At 41.5% G+C, this 14,439-nt stretch overlaps 1 non-coding gene across 1 annotated transcript; it reads right to left on the reverse strand.

The window, feature by feature from the left end:
* Positions 1 to 12,231: 12,231 nt before the first annotated feature.
* Positions 12,232 to 12,315, reverse strand: TRNAL-CAA (transfer RNA leucine (anticodon CAA)). Its single transcript has one exon. It is a non-coding gene; the product is annotated as a tRNA-Leu (tRNA).
* Positions 12,316 to 14,439: the final 2,124 nt, after the last annotated feature.

Raw genomic sequence — 14,439 nt, forward strand, 5'->3', positions numbered from 1 at the left:
CCCAATTTCTATTGGATGACCCTTGAAGTGGACCAATGAAAATTAAGCTAGAGTAAATCTAGTTTAATTAATTTAAAAACATTTAATAAAAGAAACCAATGAGAATTAAGTCTCCTAGAAGACTATTGGGCAGTCTCCCAAGGGGTCCAATGAGCATTCAGAACCCCATGGCTTGCCTGATTCCTATTGGCCAGGAGGCAAAGGGGTCCAATGAGAGTTTAGTTTAATTATTTAATTACCTGAAGCTCTCACAAAAGGGGAAAGGGGGACACATGTCAGAAGGCTATCACTTATGCTGCTTAATTGTAATTGGCTTGACTTAGGGAGGGCCAATGAGGCTTCAGGAAGAGCATTTAGCAAGAGGGCTCGCCCAAGAGAGAGAGAGAGGGGGCTGATTTTTGCAAGGCATTATCCCACACACACTCACACAAGCTCATGTGTGAAGAAAGAGAAGACTATCTCTTCCCAAGTTTTAATGGAGAACTCATCACCTACTCCAAGCTTGTGAGATAGAAGCCTACATCAACACTCTCTTGGCATGTGGATGCAAATCCAACCAAGAGCCAAGCTTCAATGCCTGCTCATCTCCTCTACCAAGCTAATTACTAAGCTAAGCTATGCTACATATGAGTGATTATGTGAGGAGATGTACATCTTTCTCGTAAGATACTCCTTCTTCCTCTTAATCTACTCTTATACCCTGCTAGCTCTCACCATCTTCGAAGGTGTGTGAGGTATTGGGTCTGAGAACGGGGATAATTCAAGTTGTGTTTGTTAAGTGTTTTTCTTAGTGCATGAAGTTTCCATCTTCATTGCACTAGCTAGTCTTGAAGGAACACAAAGAATTGTATTGTACAATGTCTCTCTTGATGGGAGAAACCATAATACAAAGCCTTTTGGAGGGGGGACCGGCTCCATGAAAATCCGGTCCTCAATTGTTGTCAATAGCTTAATTGCTCTCTCTTTTGAAAGTATTGTCAATGCTATGTAACTAGGTGTTATGCTTTTTGTTGCTCTCTCCACCCAAGCACTCTTGTAATTCTCATTAGGAATCTATTCTAATGAAATGCCCACTATGTTGATGCTAATTTCCGCTACACATAAGTTATCAGGCCATTAACTGTTACATTGGTATCAGAGCATCAAGGTTTCTCTTTTCTTGCTCAAGAAGGGAGGTCCTCAAGCTAGCTACAAATGGTTGGTATTATTTATTGCTGTGAGTAAGTAGAATAGGGATTTTTCAGCCTTGCAGTGCGCTTGCCTTCGTGCAATTAACGGGGCATCACCGTCGAGAGCTGTGGTTTTAATAGTGGATTCCTACAGGGCTTGCCTACGGCTTAACCACTATTGAGCTATTAGAAGCTTGACAGGAGCCGGTGTTGTTTTGGTGTCGAAAGACCCTCTCTTCTATTCCTTGCAATTAATGGTATTCGAGCCGCGGGTACAGTAGCTTGAGTACTTTTTCTAAAGGGGTAAAGAGGAGTAGCAACTAGGGCTTGAAGTACCAAAGTACACCTAAAAAGTTTACACCTAAAAGTTGTTAGAATGGCTGACAATAGTAAAGAGAGTGAAATTAATGTTGATAACTTTGATTTTCCTCATGAGCAAGCCACTAATGATGCTTCAATGCTTGTTAGCTATCTTGTTTCTAGGCTTCAACAAGCCATGGGCAATCCATCTCTCCAAAGTGAAGTGCAACGGCAGCTCCGTGCTCACGGGATTCTCCAAGCTCATCACCATGACGAGAGAACACCTAGGAAGCCTCCTTGTGACACTACCAAAAGAGGTCTCTCTCCGATTCAGGAAGAAGAAGAGAATCCATATGAAGGGCTCAAGAATTTACTTCTTGATGATGCATCTCCTTCCTAAAGGAGAACTCAAGAGCCTCCACCGAAGGAACGAGAAAGAAGCGAGTCTTTCGCCACCTCGGCGGAGATGGCTCCACGAAGACGGCGGGCTAAACGCTCTCCATCACCACCAAAGAGGAGAAGACCATCACACTCTTCTCCACGCCATAATTCAAAGAGGGATGATAAAAAGCAAGAGAAGAAAAAGTCGAGAAAGAGGACACCCTCTTCTCCATCTTCTTCATCCTCTTCCTCTTATGAAAGCTATGGTGAAGACGACAAAGATCAAGACAAGAAAAAGGCGAGAAAGAGGTCACCCTCTTCTCCACCTTCTTCAAATTCTTCACCTTCTGAAGCAAGTGATGGTGCAACCTTTGAACCATCAAAAAGAAGAGATCATAGGAAATCCTATGCCGCATGGAAGAGGTCGTCCAAGTTGAAGAAATTCAAAGAGGGAGGGAAGAGAATGTCTTTCCTTACCTATGATGGTACCTTTGGTGCTACGGACAAAGTCTTGGCCTTTATCCAACAATTCGATGCGGCGTTTGGAGATGAGGGCTTCACGGAGTCCTCTAAGCTACGCCATGTAGCTATGCACTTTCAAAAGTCCTCCAGACAATGGTGGTCTAGCCTACGAGCCAATGGTGAAGCTCCACGAACATGGAAAGCTTTAAGAGATTCCATTATGAAGCAGTTTTTGGCCACCGATGCCAAAGACAAAGTACTCACCGAATGGCGAAGCTTAAAGCTCTCTCCCAATGAATCTATCCACAAATATGTAGACAAGTTTTGGGACCTACAACTCAAAGCCACTGTCTTCAAAAAGTTGGATTTTGGAGAGCAAAAGCAACAATTTTGTGTGGGCTTAACCGAAGAAATGGCGGAGTATGTCAACTCCAAAAGACCACGTACCATATCGGCAGTAATACACCACACTATGGTCGCCTCTCGAATCAATTCCCAAACGGGGGCAGAAAGAAATAATAAGCCCCCGGAAAATAAGGGTTCCAATGAGCCTAAGGGGAAGGACAATGTCCAAGGGCAACTCCAACAAAGGTAAAGAGAAGGGAGGTTACAAAGGTAAGAATAAACTCTCTCCTGAAGAGCTTGAGCGTTATCGTAAGGATAACCGGTGTTTTAAGTGCGACGAACAAGGGCATGCGTGCCGCGCTTGTCCCCAAAAGAACAACCGCCAAGATCCTCCTAGAGCTTCCTTGGTTGAAATCCAAGAGGAGGAGACTCACCAAACTCACCACAAAGGATCTCCTCTATGCCATGCTTGGGGAAAGGTAAGAGAACATGATTCTTTTATTCTCTTTGACCCTAGTTCTACTCACAATTTTATATCTATAGAGTTGGCCACCAAGCTAGGAATACAATCCTACGAGATGGGAGACGTCCTACCCGCAGACAGTGCCTTCAAGGGGCAAGAAGCTTCAGTCACTCCCTTAATCGGGAAATTGAGGCTTCATGTCCAAGGCTATGTGGACAAAGAGGACTTCTTTATCTCTCCTCTCAAGCATGAGCATGTAATCCTAGGGGCACCATGGTTTGACCGCCTGGCTGCCGATGTTAAATCTCCTGAAAGGAGAATCTCCTTTAAGTTCAGGGAAAAAGACATGTATATAGATGCTAAGGAAATGGGTAACACCATCCCCATTGTACATACACCAGCTTTCAACAAGTCAATAAAGTGCTCTATTTCCATGTACATGATTTTTGTTAAAGACTCTCAAAATTAACCTAATGCTTTAGCAAAAGAAAATAAAAGCAACCAAAAGGAATTAGAGTTATCCAATTTTCTCAAGGGGTTTCAAGATGTTTTTATTGACGACATCCCTTGTGAGCTACCTCCTAAACGAGGTAATGATGACCATGCAATTGAACTTCTTCCAGGAAGTTCACCGCCTAATAAACCTCCTTATAGAGTTTCTCAAGCTCAACAAGAGGAGATTATGCGGCAAGTGCATGAGTTAGTTGAGAAGGGTATTGTTAGGCCAAGCTCATCTCCATTTTGCTCACCTGTGCTATTAGTGCAAAAGAAAGACGGCACATATCGTATGCGTGTCGACTATAGAGCACTAAATAGGATCACTATCAAGAATAGGTTTCCCGTTCCACGGGTAGAAGACCTATTTGATAAGCTACAAGGATCGCCCTACTTCAGTAGGGTTGACCTAAAAAGTGGCTATCTTCAAATAAGGATAGTTGATCAAGACATTGTACAGACCGCATTTCGTACTACATTTGGTCTTTACGAATACATTGTCATGACTTTTGGCTTGACCAATGTACCAGCCACATTCAACCGCTTGATGGAGAAGCTGTTCAGGCCTCATCGAACCTTCACTGGAGTGTTCTTTGATGATATTATCATCTACTCTAATTCATTGGAGGAACACAAGCAACACCTCCAGGTAATATTTCAAGTTTTAAGAGAGAATAAACTTTATGTTAATCGAAAGAAAAGTGAATTTTTCTTGCAAGTGATTCAGTATTTAGGTCACATTATCTCTCAAGATGGCATCCAAATGGATCCATCCAAGTTAGAGGTAATAAAAGGATGGCCTAAACCAAGGAATCTTCATGAACTAAGAAGCTTCATAGGTATGTGTGCATACTATAGACGCTTCATAGAAAAGTTCTCACAAATTGCGGGACCATTACATGACCTACCAATGAACAGCGTTAGGTATACATGGTCTGCTAAGGAGAACAATGCTTTCGAAAAGCTTAAAGAAAAGCTTATCTCCCAACTTGTGCTTACACTACCGGATCTCTCAAAACCATTTGAGGTCCAATGCAATGCTTGTGGTGATTGCCTTGGAGCTCTTTTGCTCCAAGAAGGGCATGCCATAGGCTATGAGAGTCGAAGGCTCGACCCTGTTGAGCAAGCTCTAGGCATATACGAAGAGGAACTCCTTGCAGTTGTACATGTCTTAGACTCATGGAAGCACTATTATTGGGGGCTCCTTTCATTCTGCGAACGGATCACCAAAGTCTTAAGTACTTCATGACACAGACCAAGCTCTCCGACAAACAAATGAGGTGGGCAAATTTCCGAAAAACATTTAATAAAAGAAACCAATGAGAATTAAGTCTCCTAGAAGACTATTGGGCAGTCTCCCAAGGGGTCCAATGAGCATTCAGGAGCCCCATGGCTTGCCTGATTCCTATTGGCCAGGAGGCAAAGGGGTCCAATGAGAGTTTAGTTTAATTATTTAATTACCTAAAGCTCTCACAAAATGGGAAAGGGGGACACATGTCAGAAGGCTATCACTTATGCTGCTTAATTGTAATTGGCTTGACTTGGGGAGGGCCAATGAGGCTTCAGGAAGAGCATTTAGCAAGAGGGCTCGCCCAAGAGAGAGAGAGGGGGCTGATTTTTGCAAGGCATTATCCCACACACACTCACACAAGCTCATGTGTGAAGAAAGAGAAGACTATCTCTTCCCAAGCTTTAATGGAGAACTCATCACCTACTCCAAGCTTGTGAGATAGAAGCTTACATCAACACTCTCTTGGCATGTGGATGCAAATCCAACCAAGAGCCAAGCTTCAATGCATGCTCATCTCCTCTACCAAGCTAATTACTAAGCTAAGCTATGCTACATATGAGTGATTATGTGAGGAGATGTACATCTTTCTCGTAAGATACTCCTTCTTCCTCTCAATCTATTCTCATACCCTGCTAGCTCTCACCATCTTCGAAGGTGTGTGAGGTCTTGGGTCTGAGAACGGGGATAATTCAAGTTGTGTTTGTTAAGTGTTTTGCTTAGTGCATGAAGTTTCCATCTTCATTGCACTAGCTAGTCTTGAAGGAACACAAAGAATTGTATTGTACAATGTCTCTCTTGATGGGAGAAACCATAATACAAAGCCTTTTGGAGGGGGGACCAGCTCCATGAAAATCCGGTCCTCAATTGTTGTCAATAGAGTAATTGCTCTCTCTTTTGAAAGTATTGTCGATGCTATCTAACTAGGTGTTATGCTTTTTGTTGCTCTCTCCACCCAAGCACTCTTGTAATTCTCATTAGGAATCTATTCTAATGAAATGCCCACTATGTTCATGCTAATTTCCGCTACACATAAGTCATTAGGCCATTCACTGTTACAAAAAGACATGTATATAGATGCTAAGGAAATGGGTAACACTATTCCCATTGTACATACACCAGCTTTCAACAAGTCAATAAAGAGCTCTATTTCCGTGTACATGATTTTTGTTAAAGATTCTCAAAATGAACCTAATGCTTTAGCAAAAGAAAATAAAAGCAACCAAAAGGAATTAGAGTTATCCAATTTTCTCAAGGGGTTTCAAGATGTTTTTATTGACGACATCCTTTGTGAGCTACCTCCTAAACGAGGTAATGATGACCATGCAATTGAACTTCTTCCAGGAAGTTCACTGCCTAATAAATCTCCTTATAGAGTTTCTCAAACTCAACAAGAGGAGATTATGCGGCAGGTGCATGAGTTAGTTGAGAAGGGCATGGTAAGGCCTAGCTCATCTCCATTTTGCTCACCTGTGCTATTAGTGCAAAAGAAAGACGGCACATATCGTATGTGTGTCGACTATAGAGCACTAAATAGGATCACTATCAAGAATAGGTTTCCCGTTCCGCGGGTAGAAGACCTATTTGATAAGCTACAAGGATCGATCTACTTCAGTAGGATTGACCTAAAAAGTGGCTATCATCAGATAAGGATAGTTGATCAAGACATTGTAAAGACCGCATTTCGCACCACATTTGGTCTTTACGAATACATTGTCATGCCTTTTTGCTTGACCAATGCACCATCCACATTCAACCGCTTGATGGAGAAGCTGTTCAGGCCTCATTGAACCTTCACTAGAGTGTTCTTTGATGATATTATCATCTACTCTAATTCATTAGACGAACACAAGCAACACCTCCAGGTAATATTTCAGGTTTTAAGAGAGAATAAACTTTATGTTAATCGAAAGAAAAGTGAATTTTTCTTGCCGTATTTAGGTCATATTATCTCTCAAGATGGCATCCAAATGGATCCATCAAAGTTAGGGGTAATAAAAGGATGGCCTAAACCAAGGAATCTTCATGAACTAAAAATCTTTATAGGTATGTGTGCATACTATAGACGCTTCATAGCAAAGTTCTCACAAATTGCGGGACCATTACATGACCTAACAAAGAAAAGCGTTAGGTATACATGGTTTGCTAAGGAGAACAATGCTTTCGAAAAGCTTATCTCTCAACATGTGCTTACACTACCGGATCTCTCAAAACCATTTGAGGCCAATGTGATGCTTGTGGTGATTGCCTTGGAGCTGTTTTGCTACAAGAAGGCCACGCCATAGGCTATGAGAGTCGAAGGCTCGACTCTGTTGAGCAAGATCTAGGAATATACGAAAAGGAACTCCTTGCAGTTCTACATGCCTTAGACTCATGGAAGCACTATTTATTGGGGACTCCTTTTATTCTGCGAACGGATCACCAAAGTCTTAAGTACTTCATGACGCAGACCAAGCTCTCCGACAAACAAATGAGGTGGGCAAATTTCCTTTTGCAATTTCATTTTCATTTTGCTCACATTGCTAGCAAGCATAATCAAGTAGATGATGCACTCTCAAGACGGCCGAGAGTGAATGCGGTTTCCATAGCAACTCACAATGATCTATCTTCAATGATAGATGAGTACGCTATTGATCCCGATTTTAGAGATGTGATTTCAGCCCTTGCATTAGGAAAGAAAGAAGAACCATTTACTTTACAAGATGGTTATCTTCTCTATGGCAATAGACTATGCGTTACTAACTCACTACATGAGAAAGTAATGTATGAATCTCATGCTCCACCATATGCGGGGCATAGAGGGATTTAGTCTACCTTAAAGGGAATTGAAACATATTTCTATTGGCCTACCATGAAAGTGAACATACAAGAGTATGTTTCTAAATGTGTGGTATGCCAAAAGACAAAATTTGATAGAGGGAAGCAACTTGGATTTCTTCAACCCTTGCCAATCCCTAATTCACCATGGGAGAGCATATCCATGGATTTTATCTTTGGATTGCTTAAGTCTATCCATGGGAATAAGGGAATATGGACGATAGTAGACATGTTTAGTAAACAAACTCATTTTATACATGTCAAAAAGACTATCAAAGCCCATCAAATGGCAACCCTCTTCATTTCACAAATTTTCAAGTACCATGGCTTGCCAATGTCCATAGTGTCAGATAGAGATCCTAGAATGACCAGTAATTTTTGGAAGGGTCTCTTTGAGAATTTAGGAACAAGGCTAAACTTCTCTTTGGCCTATCATCCACAAACGGATGGCCAAAGTGAAATAGCTAACCTAACAATTCTAGATCTACTAAAAGCCTATGTAACGGAAGTAGATCAAAGATCCCAATGGGAGAAGTACTTACCCTTAGTGGACTATGCTTACAATAACACTGTGCATACTTCCACGGGAAAAGCACCTTTCGAGGTAATTGAGAGGAGATCAAAAAGTCCCTTGCTACATAAGGTACATGGGAAGATCTTCGCTACAGATGAGTATAGCCGAGACCTACAAGAATCTTTTCAAAAGATTAAGGATTCTATCTCTATCTCATAGCAAAGGCAAAAAGCTGCTGCTGACAAGCACAGAAGAGCCCAAGCCTTTAAAGAAAATGATTGGGTCTTATTAAAGTTTTCCAAGGCTCGATTAAGGCACATGACGGGCAAGAATCCTACGGGACACCAAAAGTACTATGCTAAACTAGCAAAAAGGTACTATGGTCCCTTCCAGATTCTTAGGCCAATCAATGACATCGATGGCCTATCAACTCAAGTTGCCTAATCATTGGCTCATACACAATGCTTTCCATGTGAGCCTATTAAAGCCTTACAAAGGAGAGCCACCTCAAGAACCAACTATTGAAGACCCACCGGAGATCGAGGACCAAGAAGAGGTGCTGCAGCCCGAGTCCATTCTCCGACATGAAGACAAGGTATTAAGAGGCGGTAACACTATCCGATGATATCTTATTAAGTGTAAGAATTATCCTTTTGAAGATGCTAGATAGATGCAAGGCATACAATTAAAGGATAACCTAAACCTTGTCAATGCTTACGATGCTTCCCAAGAGTAAGCAAATGTTAAAAATGAACAAAGTTTTTTTTGTCTTATAAGACTCTCTTTTTCTTTATTGTACACAAAAATTAAGTAGTATGCATGCTTAGATCAAGTTTGTGGAGACGACGTCTCCCAAACACCAAGTAGAGCTTGTCACTCTACTATGGAAGACTCATAGGACTAATGTGCAGACATGCTTGTGGCAGCCTCAGGCTCTCAAGCGCCAAATGGACTAGTCATCCATTGTGGAATGATGTCATAGGGTAACATAGGGATCCTCTACCCGCAAAGAAAAGGACTAATGAATATGCTTTATCTTCTCCACACCATAGTCGAGGACGACTATGATTTAAGAGAGAGGTAATGTCATAATAATCAATATCTAATTCTCCTAAATGATTTTCTCATGTTAAACTGATCATTTAAATGGGGAAGTGCCAGGGGAGAAAAAGCTAGAATATTGGTTAAGCTAGCAGACCGGCCACAGTAGGGATCCAAAGGAGGGAAAATAGGGATCCAAAGGGGGGGGAATCTGCAAAAGATCCATGTGCAACAATGGGCTAAAACGACCCTAAGGTTCAGCCCATTAAGACTTCCAAAATGCAAAAGTTCCAAAATTCAAAGGTTGTGTCCAAAGGTCAACCCTAGGGGAAATTGGATGCTTTGTGTGTGACCAAAAAGTCTTTTCAAATCCCTACATAGGAGGGGGCGAGCCTTGGGAGTAGGGGATGAGAGAGAAAGTCACACACACACACACACACACACACACACACACACACACACACACACACACACACACACACACACACAGAGGCTCCCTTTACACAAAGGGAATTAGGGACACATGTCAGCTCCCTAGGCCAGATGCCCACAAGGTGTGCCCAATTCCTATTGGATGGCCTTGGAGGTGGACCAATGAGAATTAGGCTAGAGTAAATCTAGTTTATTCAATTTAAAAACACTTAATAAAAGAACCAATGAGAATTAAGTCTCCTAGAAGACTATTGGACAATCTCCCAAGGGGTTCAATGAGCATTCAGGAGCCCAATGGCTTGCCTGATTCCTATTGGCCAGGAGGCAAAGGGGTCGAATGAGAGTTTAGTTTAATTATTAAATTACCTAAAGCTCTCACAAAAGGGGAAAGGGGGACACATGTCAGAAGGCTATCACTTATGCTGCTTAATAGTCATTGGCTTGACTTGGGGAGGGCCAATGAGGGTTGAGCAAGAGAAAATAGCAAGAGGGCTCGCCCAAGAGAGAGAGGGGGCTGATTTTTGCAAGGCATTATCACACACACACTCACACAATCTCATGTGTGAAGAAAGAGAAGACTATCTCTTCCCAAGCTTTAATGGAGAGCTCATCCTACTCCAAGCTTGTGAGATAGAAGCCTACATCGACACACTCTTGGCATGTGGATGCAAATCCACCCAAGAGCCAAGCTTTAATGCATGCTCATCTCCTTACCACGCTAATTACTAAGCTAAGCTATGCTAATATGAGTGATTATGTGAGGGGATGTACATCTTTCTCATAAGACTACTCCTTCTTCCTCTCAATCTACTCTCATACCCCACTAGCTCTCACCATCTTCGAAGGTGTGTGAGGTCTTGGGTCTGAGACCGTGAGGCAATGGATGTTGTGTTTTATAAGTGTTTTGCTTAGTGCATGAAGCTTTCATCTTCATTGCACTAGCTAGTATTGAAGGAACACAAAGAATTGTATTGTAAAATGTCTCTCTTGATGGGAGAAACCATAATACAAAGCCTTTTGGAGGGGGGGACCGGCTCCGTCTAAATCCGGTCCTCAACTGTTGTCAATAGCTTAATTTCTCCCTCTTTTGAAACTATTGTTCATGCTATCTACTTGTTGCTCTCTCCACCCAAGCACTCTTGTAATTCTCATTAGGAATCTATTCTAATGAAATGCCCACTATGTTCATGCTAATTTCCGCTACACACAAGTTATTAGACCATTAAATGTTACAAGTTGTATGTGTGTGTAGATGAAAAGGCTCTTGTAAACAGAGTTTTATACAAGCATAAAAAGCAATTGTGTCATATGAGAAAGATCTTAGCAATGAAAATAATATTTCTATTTTCAATTTCAACTAAGAAATTGACATTATAAACCAAGATAAGTGAACATTGAAGGATACTCTAGGAACTCTTACACTCTTAGTTTTTCTTTTTATCGTGGTAGCGACCCTACCTCTACGTCACCTTTCTTAGCAAAGAGTTTATATTGGGGCTCTCCACTGAAGCAAACTCATAGGTTCCTTTAGCGCAGAAGTGGACATTTTTTCTCTGAAAACCACTTGTTATCATCTAAATGTAACCAGCAACACTCAACATATACATGCATTAGAAAGTTGGAGTTCTCCTCTTAAGATGTGTCATCTCCCTTCTCTTTTCCTTTCAACATACATACAAAAGAATTGGTACTTGTTATGGTATCATACCTCAAAAATAGTACCTCTATTCCTTGCTCCCTCTCTCAATATTTTTGTTGAACACATGATTATTACACTATTTCCAATACCTATGAAGAGTTGGAGGGCGATGGCATGGCGGTTTTTGAGATCAATTCTGCTTGGGGAGAGATTTGAAGACAATTAAGTGTCAGTTTAGGGTTTCTAGTTTAGGATTTGGTGCACTGAATTGTCTATTTATAATTTATGCTAATGGTCGCAAGGAAGAAAGTCACCAAACAACCCTATGCAAGGTGGGAGAGATGGATTAAGAAAGTTTGGTTGACATGGTAAGGTGCCCGTGATTTGCATCTTATCACAAAGGAGGAAGCATGGAGTCATATCATCGGCACACAAGCTATCAAGAGCATCATTTCCATTGGGTGTCACATAGTGAACATATCTATGTTGTTGGCAATAGAACTCGAGGTGACTTCCATGAAGCAGGACAACAAGTATGTATGAGTGGTGCAAAGGCATCAAGAAACCAACATCTAAGAAAGAAAGAGGGCGCACACAAGTCCAAGGTGTATTTCAAAGTAGCGTTCCTGCCCTAGTTGTGATTACTTCAGGAGTTATTATGACTTAAATACGTGAACGCAATTGAGAGTAGAGCAAGTAATTTGTATCGAGGAACTGAAGACCGTACGCAGGGCATCTTCTTCTCCAAGGCCAATTCCCCTTCTCTGGGGGGAGACAGTGAATGAGAGTACCTCACTCTTGCAACAGAGGCGGATTTGATATGTATAAAAAGCCAGCGCTGCAGAAAAGGTTGACGGAAGTCCATCCTCAGACCACAAATAAAATTGTCAGAAGTGGGATTTGAACCCACGCTCTCTCACGAGAACCAGAACTTGAATCTGGCGCCTTAGACCACTCGGCCATCCTGACTTGTTGAAAATTACAACGTCATTTAATTTATAATTTTCCTCTCTGAGCACACCACAGGAGCCCCCTACCCCGGTCTCATTGCCAGCTTGCCGATTTTAGGCTGTGCAAATGACAGTGAAGGCCAGCACCTAACCTCATTCTAGCGGGTCACACATTTGTACACACGCATTTGTGCAGGAAGATTATTTATACCTCTTCAGCCTCTTTAGCCTTGACTCTGTGACACAACACCCTGAACAAAAAGCATCGCTCGTGCGAGAAAGATTTGCCTCAAATCAACAGTTGAGGTAAGATTTACGAGAAGTAGTGTGTTTCCGGTTGCATCTTGACAAGGAGGAAGTACAGCCGTCTACGAAAAAAATGACTGTCCCAAAGGATGTTGCTTTCAGACATTCTTCAAACTCAACAATTAGGTTGCCTCGATAGATTCACTCTGGAGAATCAGAGCCACTGGAGATGGTCAAGAGGAGCAGTGTTGTACCTTTCGCCTCATATCATCTCTCTTATTTTGGAAGCTTTGTAGCATCTCTCCTCGAAGCTTTTACCAAAGCTCCACGATCTCGAAAGACAAATGAAATTTGACCTTAATGGATATGTGAAGGAGAAAATTTACACTTAGTATTTTTTTAAGATGGAGGGAAATGCATTTTGTGCATTGCCCATCAAGAAAGAAAAGACCATACATACATATGATGTATGTGTGCTGTAGAGTTGGCACCATCCTCCACATTTATAATAATACCGTATCCAAAGTTGAAGGGGGACTTATGACACTGGAAGAACTTTCTTATTTCAAAATTCTTGCAGTTGCACGAGGAAGAACTCATTACTGTTGAATTATGTCGGCTTGTGATATTCTAAATTGCCATGCGTGGTGTACTCTCTCAACGTCCCTTCGTTGGACATCACAAAGGTTCTTCAATCCTTGTTACATTCATCTATCAATAAATCTGATGTGGATCGACTGGTAAATGTTCCTTTCATTGTTCCACCACCTAGCCACTAGTATGTGCGTTGATGTACCCCATCAAAGCAACACCAAGCACTTAAAAACTTGACTCAAGTCCATCTTTTTCAATCTCAGAATGAATTTCTTGGCATTTTTCAAATGCCCCAAGATCACCACACACCTTCAAGACATAGATATACGTAAGAGCATCTAGACACCCCCCCTTGTGCGATAAACTTCTAAAACATCCCATATTTCCTCGTCGAGTAGGCATTCAACGTACCCCGAATATCGCTTTCCAAGTCGAAAAGGACAATGTCGGTATGTAATTGAAAGCCTCCATTGATGACTTCCTAAGAGCCACAAGCCTTGAACTCACATATGAATGTAAAATAACCGGGTATCACACCTTTCAATATCATCTCATCGTAAAAAACCATTCCTTCATCTCCAAGCCCATGCTCTGCATAAGCAGAGAAGATAGTGTTCCATGAGACTATATATCGATTAGGCAAATTGTCAAATACCTTAAAGTGCTTCTATAAGAAATGCTAGCTTAGAATAGTTGTCTACTAAAGTATCGCCAAAAACTACTTCTTTCTCATAACCCTTCTTCAATACCTCAAAATGATATTCTTGACCTTTGTCAATGGCTTACAAGCTACAACAAACTTTCAAGCTGCAGGAAAGTGTGACTGCATTTGGAGAAGTTCCCTCTCTTCTCATTTGCTCAAGTCGAATAAGCCCTTGATCACCCAACTTACTTTCAAAGAACCCAACAAAAAGTGCTTCTTGAGCTCTGGTAATCCAAATTTGTTTTCAACAATTGCATTAGGTCTCCCTAATGTCAAAAAGATAAAAAGTCTTTCAAAACATACTAAGTGCATAAGGAGTTTAGGAAATGAAAAGACAGATGGAGGTGGAAAGTCAAAAGACCTTTTGTGTCCATATAAAGAGGTGTTTGACTTCACATTGTATATTTTTGTTTCTCTTCTCCTTTATTTTCCCTTTAGCGTTTCCTTCTATTTAAAGTGTTCTCTCTCTCTCTCTCTCTCTCTCTCTCTCTCTCTCTCTCTCTCACACACACACACACACACACACACACACACACACACACACTCACACTCACACACACACACACACACAAAGTTGTATCCATTTTTCTCACATCCAAT

Source organism: Adiantum capillus-veneris, chromosome 19 (genome assembly GCF_014529385.1).
Source record: "Adiantum capillus-veneris isolate H3 chromosome 19, ASM1452938v2, whole genome shotgun sequence".
NCBI classification, from domain to species: domain Eukaryota; kingdom Viridiplantae; phylum Streptophyta; class Polypodiopsida; order Polypodiales; family Pteridaceae; genus Adiantum; species Adiantum capillus-veneris.